We start from the raw sequence: 22,500 nt of genomic DNA, 5'->3' as shown, positions 1-22,500 counted from the left end.
AGACGACCTACTTTATGGCACAGACGTGATCTCATGAGAGCAATTGGCACTCTCTGGAGATTTATGTACGCTCTCTCTCTCTCTCTCTCTCTCTCTCTCTCTCTCTCTCTCTCTCTCTCTCTCTCTCTCTCTCTATATATATATATATATATATATATATATATATATATATATATATATATATATATATATATATATATAATGTTTCTTTGGGTGTGTGTTAGATGCAGTTGCATCAGGTAAAAAATGATGCGTAACGTAGATTTAAACTATTTAAATGCAAACAAAGTTCAATCTGCTCTCTCTCTCTCTCTTTCTCAAGTCAACTACCACTCATTTACAATTCTCGAGTGGAAATGCTTCGAGAAAATGTAAACTTAATTATCGTTACTATTCGTCTTCAGTCTTTTATTATCTACCTTTCCTTAATTATCTCCCCTGAAATTAATTTTTCCGGGTAACGAGGGTTTGGCCATAGAGCAGGCGATAATCAAAATCACTTGCAACAGCTCATCAATTCATAAATTAGTATGGATATTAGTAATAATGACAATGTACTTACTCGAATTAAACAGGTAGGTTTCTTGTTATCTGGGTCAAGTTTAAACTTTCATGTTGTATTTTCATTTGCATCAGTTAGGAATATTTATGATGCTTCTCATTTTGGTCAAATTTAACCATTTATATTTCTCTTCAGTTGGCCCGGGTTCCAAATTTATGTTGATTCTCATTTAAGTTTGAATGTCCATGTTGCTTCTCTTTTGGCTTGAGCTTAAACATACAAGTGACTTTCCATTTGGCTGAAGATTAAACAGGTATGTTATTCTTCGATGCCTGTCTTGAATACAGTTAAAAAATTGGACTGTTTGTCGTTGGCCCTCAACAAGAAATGACTTGGTTCATTAACTTCTTATAACAGTTACCTAGCGTGGTCTCAGTAACTGGTCTGAAAAAATATGAGCAATTTTACCGATAGATATTGGCAATTAGGTCATATTCTGAGCTCTCGAGATTTCGCAGTGCAACTAATACATCATAATTTCTTCATATTTTAATTTATTTTCCCCCAGAGGCTGGCCCTTCCAAGCGAAGGTACACTGCTTTTAATAATTCTCAAGAGCTTTCTTTCAGAGTTCGCCTTCACCTTGTCAGGTCTGAAGTCACGCCTTCGTTTCATTTTGGCTTTGAGAGATCTTTCAAATTGCACTGCAACTGATGAATCTATGAAATCGTGTTTAGATGGCATGATACTGTTGCCTCTAGGTTTTCCAGCACCTTGATTCCATTAGAGATTCTGGAATGAAAGGAAATGGATCTCTTGCGGAATCGGATATGACCCCTAAAGGTAATTTTAGAAATCAATTAAAGCCCCGAGAGAAGTCTATGGCTTGCGAATTGTGTGTGCCGAATCTGACCACAAATGGCGGAGTGCCAGCGCGTTCCCCAAATGACATTTAATTAACCTGAAGGACTAGTTTTCGGTTTTGTTTCTTCCAGGGTTGCATTTTTTAATGAATAAAATCTCACCTCGCAGTAGTCAAATAATTCTATGAGGGGAAAGCAACAGGTTTAATGGATGGCATGAACTTGTTCCTTATACGAAGACATCGCGAATCTGTAGCTCGAAACCTTACCTGACCTAACATTACCTTACTTATCCTATCCTGAGGTAATCGTTTTACTTAACTTGTCCCAGAGTTTGTTGTCAGAAGGGATACGTGCCTAACCATTTCTAAAGCCGTCCCTATAGACAGATCTTATCTAGCCGCCATACAATACAATGGCCCTTGAGAGAGAGTAGCTTAACATATTACGGGAATACCGATTAAAAGAGCACCCGAAGAATAGCCGTCAAATATTCAGATACATAATAAAAATAGAACGGTTCACCAAACTTAACAGAGGGAGTACGTGTCTAATCATTTCTAGTCCATAAACCATCTTACTCCTTCATTGGCGCTTTAGAAAGGTATAAATTACATGAGTATATACAATGACCAAGCATCAACATGACTAGGCAGGAATAACTATTTAGGTCTCACTGAAATAAAAAAAAAGTGTTAAATATCAGATTAAATACCTAAGCTTATAATGGCATGTGGTTTCATCTCCTGGGTCTGCAAACATGTAAGCACCTAAATTTTATTTACAAGCATTTTATATTAGAGACAGCATGGCTGACATGACTGGCACAGAAATAAATACGTATTAGTATATCCATTAACAACAGTTATGTAGTTTGTGTTTATGCGTGTGTGTGTGCACTAGAGAGAGAGAGAGAGAGAGAGAGAGAGAGAGAGAGAGAGAGAGAGAGAGAGAGAGAGAGAGAGAATCTTCGCATCACATCCTGTCAAAACAATTTCATGCTTTTAGCAGATTAAGTAAATTTTAACTTGAGGAAATTACCTATCATAAATGAAGCAGCTCTCTGTACCTCACTTCTTCAGAGAGAGAGAGAGAGAGAGAGAGAGAGAGAGAGAGAGAGAGAGAATCTTCACATCACATTCTGTCAAAACAATTTCTCCCTTTGTACAGACTAACAAAATGTTAAGTTGAAGAAATTACCGGGCAGAGAGAGAGAGAGAGAGAGAGAGAGAGAGAGAGAGAGAGAGAGAGAGAGAGAGAGGAAAATGACACTACCCACAGCCAAATCGATTACCGCCTTCAGAGAAATTACAATAGTTTTGTGTACCCCGAGACCTTCGCGTAACCTCCATAAAATAAGAAGAAAATGCATTTTCTTCTATTTATTTCCTTTCTTCTTTCATAAGGCTGGCAGTGAAAAGGATTCCGAAATAATTGCGCAGAGATTTTATAACTTCGAAAAGAACCACTAATTACTCGCCTTCCAATGGCTGCCAATTGCTCCGGGCACAGCCAATGACTCTTTGCTGGCTCTGACGTTCGCTGGGAATGTGCTGAGGTGTTTATACTTCGGAGTTCGACGCAAAATGCAATCTCCGTTATTACGATACCAGCGAACTTTGGCAGCCCTTGGCATTTCTTGGTATCATCTAGGAATGGGACTTTGTTGTCATCGTAATTTCAGTGATTTAGTTTTTTCAATGGTCTGGGGGAAAAATAATAAAGCGGAAGTCTGCCATATTCGCCTAAATGCTTAATTGTGTTTCATACTCTTATTCATAATTTTGATTAGTTTTTGTCTCTGTTTCGTCCTTACTAAATTTACGTATTCTTTCCTGCTGCCTCAATTCGAATTTCTTTTGTTGGTATTCGTAATATTTATTAATCTTTAAGCAATACATGGGAAGGCTTTTGTGATGGCGTTTAATAGGAAGAACCGTATATGTATATATATATATATATATATATATATATATATATATATATATATATATATATATATATATATATATATATATATGGGTACGCACGTGTGTGTGTGCATGTATGTATGTATGTATGTATGTGTATATATATATATATTTTTTTTTTATTTATATATGTATATATAACACACATACACAAATATACATTTATACATATATATATATAGCCTATATACATATACATATAAAAGACTACACGACTATGCCTCACGAGGCTACATATAAACACCTCACATTCGATCCGATATCCACTGAGAAAGAAGAGTACCAAGGAGCAATAAAAATGTCAAAAACAGCCAAAAGTAAAAAAAAAAAAAAAAAAAAAAGACCAACCCGGAAAGTGCAATAGCAAGGGGAGAAAAAAAAATAGGGGAAAGTAACAGGCGTGTCCCCATTTAGGGTTTTTACGATCCATTAGCCTAATTCACACACACTCTGGGGTTCCCTGTGGGAATTTGCATGTTTCTTACAGTACAGGGGGGGTTTTGATCTTTAAATATCCCAGGGGAATTTTTCTGATTAAGATTGATGGGATTTATGCGCGTATTGTATGTACACACGCACACACACACACATATATATATACACACACACACACACACACACATATATATATATATATATATATATATATATATATATATATATAATATATATATATATATATATAGTTGTTTATACATATACATACTTATACACATATATTGTAAGTGTGTACATACATACGTACATACACATGCATACATACATATGTGTTCGTATGCATGTGTGTATATGTAATAAGAAACTACATTGCAGTAATCCTTTTGTTAACAAGAAGCCACTGAAAAATATTCTTTTTCGCTAGTCATGTTAAAAAGAATACCCTAGAGAGAGAGAGAGAGAGAGAGAGAGAGAGAGAGAGAGAGAGAGAGAGAGAGAGAGAGAGAGAGAGAGAGAGAGTTAGTTTCCTTTTCTTTCTCAAAATCCGTTATAATGACAAAACGACTGTCCGTTAGTGACTAAGTAACGGCGATTTGCCGTTCTCCTTTGTCGAGCTTTTTGTTTTCATTCGTGGGAGCCAAAAGGGTGTGGTAGCTGGAGAGAGAGAGAGAGAGAGAGAGAGAGAGAGAGAGAGAGAGAGAGAGAGAGAGAGAGAGAGAGTTGCGGTATGTATGAAAACCTGATGAAAATTATGTAAGTGCGTACTTCATGACTGATCTACTTCGGGGAGAGAGAGAGAGAGAGAGAGAGAGAGAGAGAGAGAGAGAGAGAGAGAGAGAGAGAGAGAGAGAACGAAAGTAGCGGTTTGTATGAATAGCTAATGGCAATTATATTAGTACGTGCTGCATCACTGGTTTACTTCGGAGAGAGAGAGAGAGAGAGAGAGAGAGAGAGAGAGAGAGAGAGAGAGAGAGAGAGAGAGAGTGTGTTTTAAAAATTCACAGCAAACAATTTGTAACTGATATTCAAGACGATTATAATATATACGAGTATTCTTGTTGGAAAAGGATAGTGTGTGGAATGCGGGAAGTCTATACATTCTTCGAATATATCATCAGTCTTCGGCTGGTCACACATATGCCCTCGTTAATTATAAAATAAATTGAGAAATTTTAAAATAACCGATTTACCAAAAAAAAAAAAAAAAAAAGAAAGAGAACAGATACCACTTAAGCACTACATTCGAGAGTTTTGGTATTAAAAAATTTTCTAACAGACCATGAACAATTATGTCAACCACTGTAAAAGTTAAATTCTTAACAGAAGTCAACAGTCATTGTGATAATAAATAAAATCAATGACAGGAGCCAACAGTCATTGCAAACACTAAATGCTAACAAAAATTTCACAGTCAGAACACTCCTGTACGCAATGACGCCAACGATACATACCACAAATGCGTAACCGCCTTTTCCGTTTAACCTAGTCGTATTACCGCAATGATCTATACCTCAAGCACGAGGAGAGGACAACGGAAAAACGGCCTTATTTGTACCAAGAATAACGATTACTAATATGTTCTTTCCCGAAATACGTAACTCGTTACATACGCATTTTCTTGGAAAAAAATTTAAGTGAGGTGTAATGATTTTTAAATGAGCTGTTTAAAGATCGAGGGCTCTTGCTGTTTTTCAGCTCCTTAGATCTTCGAAGATCAAGATCTAATGGCTGATTAGCCCCTCAATTATGATAGATAATTATATTATCATGAGGTCTTACCAAGCATTTAACAGGAGTGACAGATATTAGGCTTGACGGATGACTGAAAACTAAGCATATTTACGTAAAAAAATAGGTTCGAATTCCAACCAATGTCTCCCCGATTTCACAAAGGGATTTGCTTTATACTTGCCTAGTCTTTGAGCTCTTGGAAAATACGCGGATTACCCGTAAGGAAGGATTCTATGACCTTCATGTGAAGATTTAATATGTCTAAATACATCGCTCAAGAATTAGAAATAATGATAATCATTAGATCATTTATAAGAGGCACGATTTTGCTGATGTCTGGGATAAAATTTTTATTGCAAAATTATCTGTTCTGATTGCAATTGCCTATTAAAGTTTCTCCAACCAAAATAATTTCTTATGTTTCAGACGCATTTAGAGTGAAAGCCAATTCATTTTGAAAGACGTCAAATGTATCTAGGTATCTTCAAAGACAATTCTGTTTCAGTGTGAAGAGTATGACTATAAGATGAATCAGGAAGACAGGTAGCTCCAAATTAAACTTAATCTAGCTTCCATACTCAACCAGACCTGAAATAGAAGCAGAGATTCTATATTCAACCAAATTTGAAATAGAAGTAAAGATTCTATACTCAACCAAAATCGAAAAAGAAGCATAGATTCTATATTCAACCAAATTTGAAATAGAAGCAGAGATTCTACATTCAACCAAGTTTGAAATAGAAGTAAAGATTCTATACTCAACCAAAATCGAAAAAGAAGCAGAGATTCTATATTCAACCAAATTTGAAATAGAAGCAGAGATTCTATACTCAACCAAATTTGCAATAGAAGCAGGTATTCTATATTCAACCAAATTTGAAATAGAAGCAGAGATTCTATACTCAACCAAATTTAAAACAGAAGCAGAGCTTCTATATTCGGTCAAATTTGAAACAAAAGCTGAGAGTCTATATTCAACCAAATCTGAAATAGAAGCAGAGAGCCTATATCAACCAAATCTGAAATAGAAGCAGAGATTCTATATTCAACCAAATCTAAAACAGAAGCAGAGATTCTATATTCAAACAAATCTGAAATAGAAGCAGAGATTCTGCATTCAACCAAATCTGAAATAGCAGCAGAGATTCTATATTCAACCAAATCTGAAATAGAATGTTGTTTGGAGGCCGACGTAAAACTTGCAAATAAGTTACGAAATAGGAATCGATATCTGAAATTTAATCTTGCATAAGATTAATTAAAAAATAAAAGGCTACTTGACACATGAAACAGAAACTCAAACTTCATGCCAAACAAAACAAAAATAATCTGCTTAGTATAATTTTTCTTCGCTGAATTGACTAGAATTTAGGCCAAAGGCCAAGCACTGGGACCAATGAGGTCACTCAGCGCTGAAACGGAAATTGGCAGTAAAACGTTTGGAAGGTGTAACAGGAGGAAAACCTCAAAGCAGTTGCACTATGAATCAGTTGTTAGGAGAGGGTGGAAAGTAAGACGGAAGAAAGAGAATATGAAAGGAGGTACAGTAAAAGGAACGAAAGGGAGTGCAGCTAGGGGCCAAAGGCACGCTGCAAAGAACCCCTATGGGGGATTTTCCTTACTAATAGAAAACACACCCCCATTAAATTAGAAGTCTGCAGAAAAATACTCAAAAAACTTATTTAACAAAAACCTGAACTTTGTGCGCAACTGTACAAAAATCTGCTCAATGTTGTCAACAGTAATAGCTAACAGTAGTCTATAATTAATGGTAATAAATAATAGTAGCGTATATATACAGTATATCCCCCTTTGAATCAGAATAGTCTACAGGAAAATCCACCAGCGAAGTTCCATACATCTCACGCTGTTAAACTTGCAAAAAACAAACTTCGGTTAACCATGGGAAACAGCACTGCGCTTATGCGCACTTCTTCATGCCAGCTTTTATTACCCATTTCACGGTTTACGACTCCGTAAACATCTACTTCGCAAATAAATTGAATTGAATGAAATGGCCCAGATGCGTACTCACGCTAAATCGTTAAGTCCAGAAGACGACACGTTTTTTTTGGAGACGGTTCCGTCAATCTGCAATCTTTATTACCGTTTTTGTCTTTTCTGTCCATACAGCTCCTTCAGCAACTGCCTGTCCTCCATAGTGACTAAATTGAGGATCTATTCATGCGTTCGCCTGTTATCAAATTATCTCTGTTTCAGTGCGTGTTAAAACAATATACTTCAAGAGGGGGTTACCGTATTTGTACGAATCTGGGTGAACTCCTCTTAATAATTAACGTTCAGTGGACGTCAATGAAGGTTTGACGATTTGTGGCCATGGAAACCATGGGTCGTATTATTTGCTGTTATTCAGATATACAAGAAAAATACAAGAATCTCAATGAAACAGAATGACCTTGGCGGAGATATGCTACATAACTAATCAACGAAATTAATTTCAGTGAAATTAACTTCAACGAAACTAATTTCAATGAAACTAATTTCAAAGAAAGAAATTCCAAAGACTCAAATTTCAAAGAAAATATTTTCAACAAATATAATTTTAAAGAAACTAATTCCAATGAAACTAATTTCAAAGAAAGACATTCCAAAGATACTAATTTCAAAGAAACTATTTGCAACGAAACTAATTTTAAAGAAAGTAATTTCAATGAAGCAAATTTCAACAGAGCTAATTTCAAAGAAAGTAATTCCGAAGAAACTAATTTCAACGAAACTAATTGCAACAAAATTTCAGCGAGACTAATTTCAGTGCTAACTGCAAACACACTAATGCTAAAGAAACTAATTTCAACGAAACTAATATTCAAGAAACTAATTCTACCGAATGTTTTCCTACTGGTCTATCGATTTCCTCGCTAACCACTTCCTCAGCACTCACCAAATTGTCGAGGATCCTCCCTCATTAACTATGTCTTTATTACATTATACCCTCCCTTATTTTATGTCTTCCCTTATGAACTGTCTGTCTCTATTGCATTATGCCCGCCCTTATCAACTATCTGTCTTTATTACATTATGTCCTCCCTTATCAACTATCTGTCTTTATTGCATTATGTCCTCTCTTATCAACTATCTGTCTTTATTACATTATGCCATCCCTTATCAACTATCTGTCTTCATTATGCCCTCCCTTATCAACTATCTGTCTTTATTACATTATGTCCTCCCTTATCAACTATCTGTCTTTATTACATTATGTCCTCCCTTATCAACTATCTGTCTTTATTACATTATGTCCTCCCTTATCAACTATCTGTCTTTATTACATTATGTCCTCCCTTATCAACTGTCTTCATTACATTATGTTTATCAACTATCTGTCTTTATTACATTAAGTCCTCCCTTATCAACTATCTGTCTTTATTGCATTATGTCCTCCTTATCAACTATCTGTCTTTATTGCATTATGCCCGCCCTTATCAACTATCTGTCTTTATTGCATTATGTCCTCCCCTTATCAACTATCTGTCTTTATTGCATTATGCCCTCCTTATCAACTATCTGTCTTTATTGCATTATGTCCTCCCTTATCAACTATCTGTCTTTATTGCATTATGTCCTCCCTTATCAACTATCTGTCTTTATTGCATTATGTCCTCCCTTATCAACTATCTGTCTCTATTGCATTATGCCCGCCCTTATCAACTATCTGTCTTTATTGCATTATGTCCTCCCTTATCAACTATCTGTCTCTATTGCATTATGCCCGCCCTTATCAACTATCTGTCTTTATTGCATTATGTCCTCCCTTTATCAACTATCTGTCTCTATTGCATTATGCCCTTATCCTATCTATATTGCATTATCAACTATCTGTCTTTATTACATTATGCCATCCCTTATGAACTATCTGTCTTTATTGCATTATGTCCTCCCTTATCAACTATCTGTCTTTATTACATTATGCCATCCCTTATCAACTATCTTTATTGCATTATGCCCTCCCTTATCAACTATCTATACTGCATTATGCCCTCCCTTATCAACTATCTTTATTGCATTATGCCCTCCCTTATCAACTATCTATATTGCATTATGCCCTCCCTTATCAACTATCTATATTGCATTATGCCCTCCCTTGTCAACTATCTATATTGCATTATGCCCTCCCTTATCAACTATCTATATTGCATTATGCCCTCCCTTATCAACTATCTATATTGCATTATGCCCTCCCTTATCAACTATCTGTCTTTATTACATTATGCCCTCCCTTATGAACTATCTGTCTTTATTGCATTACGTCCTCCCTTATCAACTATCTGTCTTTATTGCATTATGTCCTCCCTTATCAACTATCTGTCTTTATTACATTATGCCATCCCTTATCAACTATCTACATTGCATTATGCCCTCCCTTATCAACTATCTTTATTGCATTATGCCCTCCTTATCAACTATCTATATTGCATTATGCCCTCCCTTATCAACTATCTATATTACATTATGTCCTTATCAACTCCCTCCCTTATCAACTATCTATATTGCATTATGCCCTCCCTTATCAACTATCTTTATTGCATTATGCCCTCCATTTATCCTTTATCAACTATCTATATTGCATTATGCCCTCCCTTATCAACTATCTATATTGCATTATGTCCTCCCTTATCAACTATCTATATTGCACTGTGTCCTCCCTTATCAACTATCTATATTGCACTGTGTCCTCCCTTATCAACTATCTATATTGCATTATGTCCTCCCTTATCAACTATCTATATTGCATTATGCCCTCCCTTATCAACTATCTGTCTCTATTGCATTATGTCCGTCGTATCTCTTCTAATTCCTGTGTCTTTCAGCCTTACCCGTCTCCCGAGTTCCGAGATCTGCCATCGCCAGCCAACTGCTGCGTCTTTGCCTAAATTTTTTCCACGTGCCGCTTTCATCTTAATCATACACATCATTTGGCTCTAAAATAAGGTAAACGCCGGCCATTACCTAGGTAAATAAGCGGTAATAGCCCAAATGATCACCGCGCACGCGCCTCGAGGAACCTAACGTGTCATTTCACGAAAGGAAAAGACACATTCACGAATTACTAAAACACGCTGGTAATTTTACACAAAATACCGGTAGCTGGAATAATGAAGGATTCATATAAACGTAGTTATTGGCTCGATACGTTTATTATTTCACAAGCAAACGCCTGAACAGAAAACCGGGAGTCAACCTCTGATCCCAGCGCGCGGGAAAAAAATTGGGAAAAATGGCGCGGGAAAAAAAGCGCGGGAAAAACGCTCGAGGAGAAAGACCTTTTTCCTCGCTTTCACTGGAACCTTTTGGAATACAAGGCACCTCATCATCATATTGCGCTATAAAATTCTCTCGGCGCCTACGGGAAGGACTTTCGTGATAACGACGGAGGAAGTATACTCGGCCGCCGTGGTTCTTCAAGATGGCCGTTGGTACTTGAAGTCGCTTTTGAAGGATATTGAGATTTATTCATTTTTTTTTTATATTCACCCGTTTTATCAGTCTCTATTCTTCGATGGAACAAATTAATTTCTGCTATATGGTATATCAATCGTCTTTTATTTTCTGATTATAATTATCATATTAATATAGTTAGCCTTTTTTTAAATTTCCTTTGATGGACTAACTTAATTTCTGCTACGTGGTATTTTGATCATCCTTCGTTATTAATAATGTAATTATCATAACTACATTTTAATATTAATATTATTTAATTATTTTGGCTAGTCTCTGTTTTTTTTTTAGTCAGCAGTTTTCTTTATTTCTTAATTTCTGCGGCAAGGTTGTTTAATCATCCCTAAATTCTACTGCATTTGGACCACGGTGTTTCTATTTATCCAAGAATTTCATTATTATTATTATTATTATTATTATTATTATTATTATTATTATTATTAATAATAAAGAGGCTAAAAAATGGTTTTAAACTTACATTTACGTCTCTTATTTTTAACGCTGAATTAAAAGAGCTATTTTGTTTTACTGATGTCTGCTTACAGTATTTTTTTCAGTTTTTACCTTCTTATCTTACGAATGAAAAAGACTACGATTTTTCAAATGACCTTTAGCGAAATTAGGCCTAAATTACGAATTTTATAGCAAAGGAAAAATAATGTATTGTAAAACTGCATTACAGTCATATATTACCTTCCAGAGTCTTTTCTCTCTCTCTCTCTCTCTCTCTCTCTCTCTCTCTCTCTCTCTCTCTCTCTCTCTCACACACACACAGAGACTCATATTACTTCTGGAAGACGAAATGGAATTACAACCATAACAAAATAAATTGTGAAAGATACCATTTTATTATATTAAAGTTATACGTTGTCTCTTTACAGAAGAGCAGGCAATGTTTAGACTCTGCACTCTCAACTTTAGTCTCGGTATTTATAAAGAAAGAAAGATCTCAGCCTTTGGGACTCATATTTCCTCCGAGGACATAATCCTATATCATTCTGATAGATATAAATACGTGTTTTCGTACATGTAAGATTTAATGTGGTCCGCTTCACAAAGTTATCTTTGCATTATACTGTATATAAAGCAATAAAGTGCACAAAGTTATCTTTGCATTATATATAAAGCAATAAAGTGCACAAAGTTATCTTTGCATTATATATAAAGCAATAAAGTGCACAAAGTTATCTTTGCATTATATATAAAGCAATAAAGTGCACAAAGTTATCTTTGCATTATATATAAAGCAGCAAAGTGCACAAAGTTATCTTCGCATTATATATAAAGCAATAAAGTGCACAAAGTTATCTTTGCATTATATATAAAGCAGTAAAGTGCACAAAGTTATCTTTGCATTATTTATAAAGCAATAAAGTGCACAAAGTTATCTTTGCGTTAGATATAGAGCAATAGAGTGATTAAATATGACGATTTTAGTCAGTACCGAAGGCTCAATCATAACTTCAGGTGTATAGTAAATACATACTTAGCAATTACTTGTATAAGCAGTAACTGATCTTTTATAGCGGCTAATCACGCTATTCCTTCCTTGATGCGAGAACTCAAGACACGAACGTGAATAAAACAAGTAAAAAATGCGCCGAAGCTTCTTCGGAGCAATCGAGTTTTCTGTACATCGTATAATCAAGACCAACGAAAATAGATCTATCGGTGGTCTCGGTATAATGCTGTATGAGCCGCGGCCCATGAAAATTGAACCACAGGCCGGTGGCGGCCTATCCTATATCGTTGCCAGAAGTGCGATCATGGCTAATTTTAACCTTTGATAGAATAAAAACTACTGAAGCTAGAGGGCTGCAATTTGGTATGCTTGATGATTGGAGGGTGGATATCAACATACCAATTTGCAGCCCTCTAGCCTTAGTAGTTTTTAGGATTTGAGTGCGGACAGAAAAAGTGCGGACAGAATAAAGTGCGGACGGGCAGACAAAGCAGGCACAACAAATAGTTTTCTTTTAAAGAAAACTAATATAAATATAGAATAATTTATTGAAATCTGTACACTTCAGCAAAGGGCTATAAGTAACCTCAGCGGAAAGATAAATATATGAAAATGAAACTTAATAAAATAATGCTACCATTCATTACTTATAGAACATCCCTTAAGCAAAAAACTTTTAATAATTATTAAGACCAAAATACACCTACAGAATATAACAATTATTATATTTAAAATTATATCTGTGATATGTACTACTAACATATTTCCTGTCATTTTCGCACGACAGGAAGACAGAATATTGTAGACCGTCAGAGAGAGAGAGAGAGAGAGAGAGAGAGAGAGAGAGAGAGAGAGCCCTATGAATCACACAAATGGTCCTTTTCGCGAAAAAAGGGCAAGAAGAAAAAGAAGAAGAAGAAAAAGAGAAGGGGTCAGTAAGAGAGGGGGCGTGGCTTCAGGACCCGGCCGTGAAACCCAGGTATTTAAGACTTCGTCGGCGGGCGTCTGGACACACGAGTTGAACGAACGAGTCACGGGATACGACGAAAACTACGACGACGAAACGACTGCAAGATGATGGAAAAGGTGAGAAGCGGCTGCTTGGCGGGTATAATCCGGGATTTGAGGTGGAAAGATACCGAACTGATCACTGTGGTGTATAAAAGTGAATACTCGGTCTAAAGGTGATTCTCGTGGTTTCAAAGCGGTTCCTGTGGGCATTCGTCGTCTATGCGTATTGAAGTGTCATGCACCGACAGTAATGCCATGCAATAAAGGGCATGGCCAAGTGATTTGCATACATCCATACATGCACTTCTGTATGGCCGGAAATGTGTGATTATAGATGCACGATTAATCAACAAGTATTCAGACATAAATATACACGAATAATCAACATGTATTCAAACAAATATACATACACGCATAGAAAGATCTAGCTATATTCATCCAATACCACAATGGTCCCGTGGCATATAAATATGAGTACAAGAAGCGCTCGCAGGAAGAGGTTAAAGGAAAGATTGTAGACCCTAAGCTTTCGTCTTTATTCCAAATACAAATTTTCATATATAAACACAAATATATTTCTATCTCTGTATCTATCCGCATTATTTTAAATCACATTACTTACAAATACACGAATTACCGGGAACTTTATACAAGAACTGTCAAAAATAATTTCTTTAAGAGCCAACGCACAAAAAGGCAATTTTACATCAAACTGGGATTAAGCCATTAACTGCTTGATTACAAATGTTGATATAGTTAATAAAACACCCGTCTGTTGTGAACTTTTGTATAACTGCATGACTGAGCATAACAAAAGTTGCTATATCACTTCCGAATAACTTTTTTTTTATTATTCTAAAAGAAAAAAATGTTCCATCCCAATTGCTCTGTATTCGAAGACCAGCCATTTAGAAGATGTTATTGAATTTTCAGAATGTTGAAAGATAAATACCATGGCTCTATTGATGAAAACAGAAAATACTCTTTATTTTTTACGTTCTCTTAACAAAAAATAGATTTCAGCTACTGAAAATCAGTTTTTAAACTTGGGAAATCTGAAATTATACTTGAATTACGAACTTCTTTGCATTTAGTCACAAGGAATAAAGGCTTGCCTTATTAATTATGTAGTTGTTAGACATGCCTTAATTCAAGAGTAAAATTCATTGATTCTAAATAATTTTTAATTTTAATACAGTATACATCATTTTTAAGTTTAGGAGACAGAAACTTTGTTGATTAACTTTAGTCTTAAATCAGGGAATACAAAAAATACCTCTGAAATCACTGTATCTAAACACGCCATATTCAAACTCAACAGAGGTAGAAGTTCTGTTTGAGATTGTTGTAATCAAGCCTAATGGAAGAACATTACTTCCATTTGGAATTTATTACCTTCCATTTTCCGTTGTACTAGTACTAGACACGACTCTCCAGTGTACAAAATTACAATGTATCAGAACTGCCATTCAGTCTAAAATGTCAACAGGGTATTAGTTCATAAAATGAAGATAATGTGACACTTGCACTTATCAGAACTAACAACGTTGTTTTAGACAAGATCCTCCAATATACAAAATCACAATACATCAGAATTCCCATAGTTTAGACTAAAATATAAACAGAATATTAACCGATCAAATGGAGACAATTTAACACTAAATCAGCATTAACAAGAGTACCCATTTAAGTGTCTTTAAATATCAAACTCTTCATATTTTCAGGTGATGCTGCTCTTCTTGGCTGGGTTTGCACTATCCTACCCCGACAAGGCCGTCCCCCCAAGAGGCTATGGGTACCCTGTCCCTTCCAACCCCCTAACCTACTCACCCCCTGCTGAAGCTTACAAGGCCCCTGAATCAGACTATAAGGCTCCTGAACCTGAGTATAAAGCTCCTGAAGTTTCTTACAGAGCCCCTGATAATTCTTACAAGGCTCCAGAAACCTCTTACAAAGCTCCTGAAACCTCATACAAAGCTCCTGAAGCCTCTTACAAGGCTCCTGATGTCTCATACAAAGCCCCAGAAGCCTCCTACAAGGCTCCTGAAGCTTCCTACAAGGCCCCTGAAGTTTCCTACAAGGCTCCTGTAGCCTCCTACAAAGCTCCTGAAACATCCTACAAGGCCCCTGTAGCCTCCTACAAGGCTCCTGAAGCTTCCTACAAGGCTCCTGAAGCTTCCTACAAGGCCCCTGAAACATCCTACAAGGCCCCTGAAACCTCCTACAAAGCTCCTGAAACATCCTACAAGGCCCCTGTAGCCTCCTACAAGGCTCCTGAAGCTTCCTACAAGGCTCCTGAAGTTTCCTACAAGGCCCCTGAAACATCCTACAAGGCCCCTGAAGCCTCCTACAAGGCCCCTGAAGTCTCCTACAAGGCCCCTGAAACATCTTATAAGGCCCCTGAAACATCCTACAAGGCCCCTGAAACATCCTACAAGGCCCCCTGAAGCTTCCTACAAGGCCCCTGAAGCCTCCTACAAGGCCCCTGAATCAGCATACAAGGCTCCTGATACTTCATACGAAGCTCCCGATACCTCCTATGAGGCTCCTGACACTTCATACGAGGCTCCAGTAACTGGATACGTAGAGAAGTACGAGGTAAGTTCGTTATTTTGCTCTTATACTACATTTAATGTTAATCGTTTATTTTTTACATTTGCTATGAATGTCTAATGCTTCCTTTGTATCAGTTAGAAATACTAATATTTTTGCAGGATTATTGGTATATTTAAGTTTTTAGAAGCTCTGTTGCTTAGAATTACCACAATAGACACATACTGCTAAAGGAGATTTTAATCAAATATGTAATGAAGTTGAATCAGTGATGATTTGTGATTGATACTCTTCACTAAAGTACTGAAACGAGCTTGATAAGCTAAGAATCCTTGAGAGTGGTCTTATAAGTAATGTGAAGGCTTCGCACTTTTCTGATCCACTTCACAAATAATGTGAAAGCTTCGCACTCTTCTGACCCAAAGGGTCTTTCTTGTCATTTTTTGTTTTTCCTTTCATACTAAACAGGAGGCCAGGCCTTTCGACTTCTCCTACGAAGTCAAGGACGCCTACAAAGGCCTGGACTTCGGCCACAGCTCCGATTCCGACGGCAAAGTCGTCACCGGCAAGTACTACGTCCTCCTCCCCGACGGTCGCACTCAGATCGTCACCTACACCGCCGACGACTACAACGGATACCAGGCTGAAGTCAGGTACGAGGGTGAGGCCAAGTACCCTGAGTCAGCCGGTGCGTACGCCCCAGCGCCCAAAGAAACTTACGGTGCACCTGATTCGTCATACGAGGAACCCCAAGACAGCTACGAATCTCCCGAAGTATCCTACGAAGCCCCAGCTGCGACTTACGAAGAACCGGCTCCTACTTACAAGGAACCGGAGCCACTCTATGGTTTGCCTGACAACTGATGTGTGTGTGTGTGTCTGTCTGTGTGTTGAATGTATATATGGGTGATCTATTTATTACTTCTATTTATTAAAAATCGCAGCAGATTCATTTCTTTTCATTTCCTGTCTCTCTGCAGTTTTATACATAGCTGAAACAGAATTTTTACAGCCTTATGTTGCAGAAACCAATAGTATGAAAAGCTTGTTGTCTGTTTTTGTTGAGCTGACGGTAAATATCCACAGTCAATATCGATGAAGTTTCTACCTTGCTCCTGATTGGTCCTACCATGTGAATTCTAACCACTGGTGGTGAGGAGCACGGGGTTCCGCCAATCACGCCTAAGTTCAATGATATCGCCTTTGGAAATTTACCGTCAACTAAAGAAACAAATAAAAAATGCGCCGAAGTGTCTTCGGCGCAGTCGAGTTTTCTGTACAGCATATAATGCTGCATGAGCCACGGGCCCTGAAATTTTCAGCCACGGCCCGTGGTGTCCTACACCGTTGCCAGACGCACGATTATGGCTAACTTTAACCTCGAATAAAATAAAAAAGTACTGAGGCTAGAGGGCTGCAATTTGGTATGCTTGGTGACTGGAGTGTGGATGATTAACATACCAATTTGCAGCCCTCTAGCCTCAGTAGTTTTTAAGATCTGAGGGCGGACAGCAAAAGAGCGGACGGACAGACAAAACCATCTCAATAGCTTTCTTTTACAGAAATCTAACACACTGTAATGCCCTTCTCTAGCCCACGTTTGACGGAGGCAAGAAAAACAAGATAAAAGGAATAAAACTGGTGTGTAACCACGAAGGAATCACAATACATGTCTTCTGAAGGACAAAATGATTAGGATGACTTTTAAATACTTTTCCTATGCGTCAGGATGATGCTAACAATAACGAGAGCTCTCAGAAGGGAAGATGCTTCACATCAAGGTCACTCAGCAGTTATTTACTTTAGTAACTCGAATTAACGAATGCTTTGTTAATGAATCATCGGAGAGGGATTGATGGATTATGAAATAAAAAATCCATACAGATTTACAATGACATATGTTTTCATTGCGGTTTCATCAGGAACCGTTCATCCGTTCTTAAGATATTCCGCTGTTGCACAATTATATAAACAAACACAAGCGATCAAAACAGTAGCTTCGACAGGAATAACAAGTGCGGTTAGTGAGTTATCAGTTAGTTAATAACAAAAGAAAAAGATTTTAAAATGAAACGAAAAATCAGAGGGAAAGAAACCAAGTTATTAACAAAAGAAAAAACTAAGAGAACAAAAAACCTGAAAAAAAGTTATTAACAACAAAAAATTTAAGGAAACGAAAAACCAGAGGGAAAGAAACCAAATTATTAACAAAAGAAAAATTAGAGGAAGGTAAGAAACAAAGTTATTAACAAAATAAAAATAAGAGGAAGGAAAGAAACAAAGTTATTAACGAAATAAAAAATAGAGGAAGGAGAGAAACAAAGTTGTTAACAAAAATTAGTGGAGGGTAAGAAACAAAGTTATCAACAAAAGAAAAATTAGAGGAAGGAAAGAAACAAGGTTATTAACAAAAGAAAAATTAGAGGAAGGAAAGAAACTAAGTTATTATCAAAAGAAAAATTACAGGAAGGAAAGAAACCAAGTTATTAACAAAAGCAAAATTAGAGGAAGGAATGAAACAGTTATTAACAAAAGAGGAATCAGGAGAAGGACCGAAAAAAAAAGTTATTCACAAAGGAAAAATCAGAAGAAAGAAAGAGACCAAGTTATTAACAGAAGAAAAAACACGAGGACGGAAAACAGATTATTAACAAAAGAAAAATCAGACGAACGCTGGAAACCAAGTTAAAGAAAAGTTATAGAGGATTTCACTTTTTGTTATGTCAGTCCTTAACATAATAACTTGACTGCTCGATAAAATTATGTGATTTTTAATACTGTTAACCATTATATTTTACAATGGTAAATAACTAAATAGAGTCTTCATGTCCACTGATATATAATGATGGTGGAAATTTCCACTAAGATTTTGTTACAATAGCTGGAACACTGAAATTTGGAGATAATATTTCTCTTCATCGTATTTTAACACCTACTACATATACCAAATTTCTTTAAATATTGTTCTGAATCTCAGTAAATAAATAAATAAATAAATAAATAAATAAATGCAGATGATATAAAGACTATTATTCCTGCGGTGTCACATTTCAAAATATCATTTAGGCTTTACATCTGCATAATTCTAATTTGCTTATTGCAGGTTTTTCTAATCCGGGGAGAGGGTTGAAAAAAAGACATAAACTCCAGAATATCTTTTAACATTCCGCATCTTGAATACTCTCTCTCTCTCTCTCTCTCTCTCTCTCTCTCTCTCTCTCTCTCTCTCTCTCTCTCTCTCTCTCTCTGTCCTCCTCCTCCTCCTCTTCCTCATCTTTGCAAAGAAATATTGTTTTTTAAAATAGTTAAATATATATCTATGGATTCTTCAAGGTCTTCATCGACTGAAACAGTGACCATCATAAATTTCAGAGTATCGCAATGTTACCCTGCACGGTAAAAACGGTTTTAAGAGTTACTGAATGATAAATAAAATTGCAAAACACCTGCATATTCAAGTACAGTGCTGACAAAACGATTACTCTCATATTTTAGTGACGAATGAATAATTGCGCATTTCAGTTTATAAATAAGTGAAAAAATATTTTTTGTCACTTAAAAAGAAATTCTACAATGAAGGGCAGTCGGCAGTCGTTTCATGACGTGAGCCAAAAAGGGCAAATAACTGTTTATCCCATTTCTACTTTGAAGATAAATGAATGGTATATATCCTTGTAGCTCTGGAAAAAATGATGTAGGTTTCCTTAGCAAGTCATCTTATATATATATATATATATATATATATATATATATATATATATATATATATATGTATATACATATATATACGTTTAATAAAATATGGGTATATTATTATTTATATAGCCATCGTTACTTTATATTTATTTTGATTATTAGCATAAGTTTTAATGTAGCTGTTGTATCTTTTTGTTCATCGAAGCGTATTTTTGCACGGATATCCATAGTATAAAAGTACAGTCTTGAGCTACAGAGCAGTATATTATTACTATTATTATTATTATTATTATTATTATTATTATTATTATTATTATTATTATTACAGAGTGCTTTATAACTGCATACTGCTAAGAACGATACCATTTTCCCTACAGACTGACGATCAGTTCATCCAACGCAAAAATAACCCGAATCTTAAGGTCATGGTCAGCTATACTTCGGGGCACGCCGTTCGTCACATGCTTGAAGAAAAATTAACATATCAAACAGAAAAAGATTTATGTTAAAGCAGGTTAAATAAATGTCAAGGGTCCACGTGGCTTTCTGCCATTAACCTCTGTCTATGTCAGTGTAGAAAAACAAAATTTACTTTCACAGAAAATATATAAAGAAAAATATATATGTATTTGTAAAATTTGTTTCAGTAATAATAATAATAATAATAATAATAATAATAATAATAATAATAATAATAATATACTTTATAATAGAAAGCTTGCAGATATACAATCAGATAAAATGAAAGATGATGATAATAATAATAATAATAATAATAATAATAATAATAATAATAACAACAACACTTTTATTAAGCTCATGATTATATACTAATTGAGATGATACAAAACACACTAGAAAAAAAATAAATGTAATAATAATAATAATAATAATAATAATAACTCAGACCGATAAAGAAGCTACGAATCCAATGAAGGAAGACATAGCAGGGGAAATTAAAAGCTCAACAGATCATCACTGTGAAAAAATAGGAATAATGATACCGAGATGGAAAAATTAACATAAAAATAAATAGAAATACATAGTAATGAAAACATGAGAGACATATACACAATACAACATAAGTCTACCCAAGTACAGTCGACACTCGGTGGAGATACATAATAATAATAATAATAATAATAATAATAATAATAATAATAATAATAATAATAATAATAATAATAATACGAAATAAAATATGAAAAACAAACCAACAGAAATTGTGAAAAAAATTAACGACCCCTTTCATGAAAATAAGTCTCGTTATAACTTTACTAACTGCTTCAGCAGCACGAGCCCGTGCTGGCATAAGGCCCAATTTAATTACTACCAACAACAATAACTCGTTTTCCTACCTTTCACATAATGTGAGAATCGGTTCGTCGTTCAAGATCTTTTGGATTTGAAGGTACCTGAAAGATTACGAATTATTTGACATTTTTCGTCTTTCATGAACAACTCCTTAGCAGTGCAGTTGAGTTCGTTAGACGCCTAAGGGTACGTCCACACCGCAGTAATAACTGTCATTAACACAGGTCGGCAACATATCGCATACATGTCACAAGCAAGCTGATCATAAGTCAGTGACCGTAAGTGGAGAACGATTCTTTGGCGAATGCTGGATAATCGTATGAGGCACTGGTTACGACCGCCAATAAGTCGCTGACTTATATTCAACCTGTTTGTGATGTGTTTGCGATAAGTTGTCGATATGTTTTATGACGAATTTTACTAAGAAATATTAAGTAGCAAATTACGGGAGCAAACTGGTTAGCGGTTTCCATTTTTTTATGCCTGTGTATTTTCCAAGTATTTTATTCCTCGTTGAATAAAATAGAATATAGAATTTAAGCCAAGGCCAAGCGCTGGGGCCTATAAGGTCATTCAGTGCTGAAAGGGAAACTGACAGTGGAAAAGGTCTGAAAGGCGTAACAGGAGGAAAACCTCAAAGGAGTTCCACTGTGAATCAATTGTTAGGAGAGGGTGGAAAGGAAGAAGAAAGAAAGAGAATATGAACGGAGGTACAGTAAAAGGAATGAAAGGGGTTGCAGCTGGGGGCCTAAGGGACGCTGCAAAGAACCATAAGTAAAGCCTACAGTGCACCGCATGAAGTGCGCTGACATTTACCTCGTTGACTATACAAACGTCTTACGGGGTCTCGGGTAAGAAATTCGTCGATAGAAAAAAAAATAAAACAATAAATGTTACAGGAATGTGAGTACGAACAGCAGTAGTTTAGTTTATGAGTGGCTGAAGGCAAACCTCCCTGTAATTTTGTGTAGTGGGTAAAAGTTAATGATACCTAACGAGGAAGATGACAAGGGTATTATCATTCTGTAAATATTAAAAAAAAAAAAAAATTAACTGTAATTATTTTACTTTTGTAGAATGTTTTTAGAATGCCTGAATAAAAAAAATTTGAGTTATCAGTCACCAGGGTATTAATCTTACTCTTGTTTTTCTTTGTATTATAAGATAAAGTAATCGAACATTATTTTTATCACAATTGACATTCTTACGAAAAATTTATGCTATCTTCTTCATAAACGAATATATCAATAAAACTGGACTGAAGTACTAATATAGTGCATATAAAAGTATATCTATCTATCTATCTCTCTAATCTACATAGAGAGATAGATATAGAGATAAACAGATATATATATATATATATATATATATATATATATATATATATATATATATATATATATATATATATATATATATATATATATATATATATATATTATTAAAAGGAATTCAAACTGGATGGTATCTAATGGAGTATTTATTCAGAAAAAGTTACAAGCT

At 35.5% G+C, this 22,500-nt stretch overlaps 1 protein-coding gene and 1 pseudogene across 1 annotated transcript in view; one reads left to right on the top strand and one right to left on the bottom strand.

The window, feature by feature from the left end:
- The window catches only part of LOC136842825 (kinetochore protein Spc25-like), a 517,729-nt gene that overhangs the window by 63,544 nt on the left and 431,685 nt on the right, over nt 1-22,500 (bottom strand). The window lies entirely within an intron of this gene.
- LOC136842820 (pro-resilin-like) lies at nt 13,454-16,935 on the top strand (annotated as a pseudogene).

This window comes from Macrobrachium rosenbergii, chromosome 10, assembly GCF_040412425.1.
Source record: "Macrobrachium rosenbergii isolate ZJJX-2024 chromosome 10, ASM4041242v1, whole genome shotgun sequence".
Classification (NCBI taxonomy): Eukaryota; Metazoa; Arthropoda; class Malacostraca; order Decapoda; family Palaemonidae; genus Macrobrachium; species Macrobrachium rosenbergii.
The sequence above is the reverse complement of the archived record's forward strand: the minus strand, read 5'-3'. Positions and strand labels throughout refer to the sequence as shown.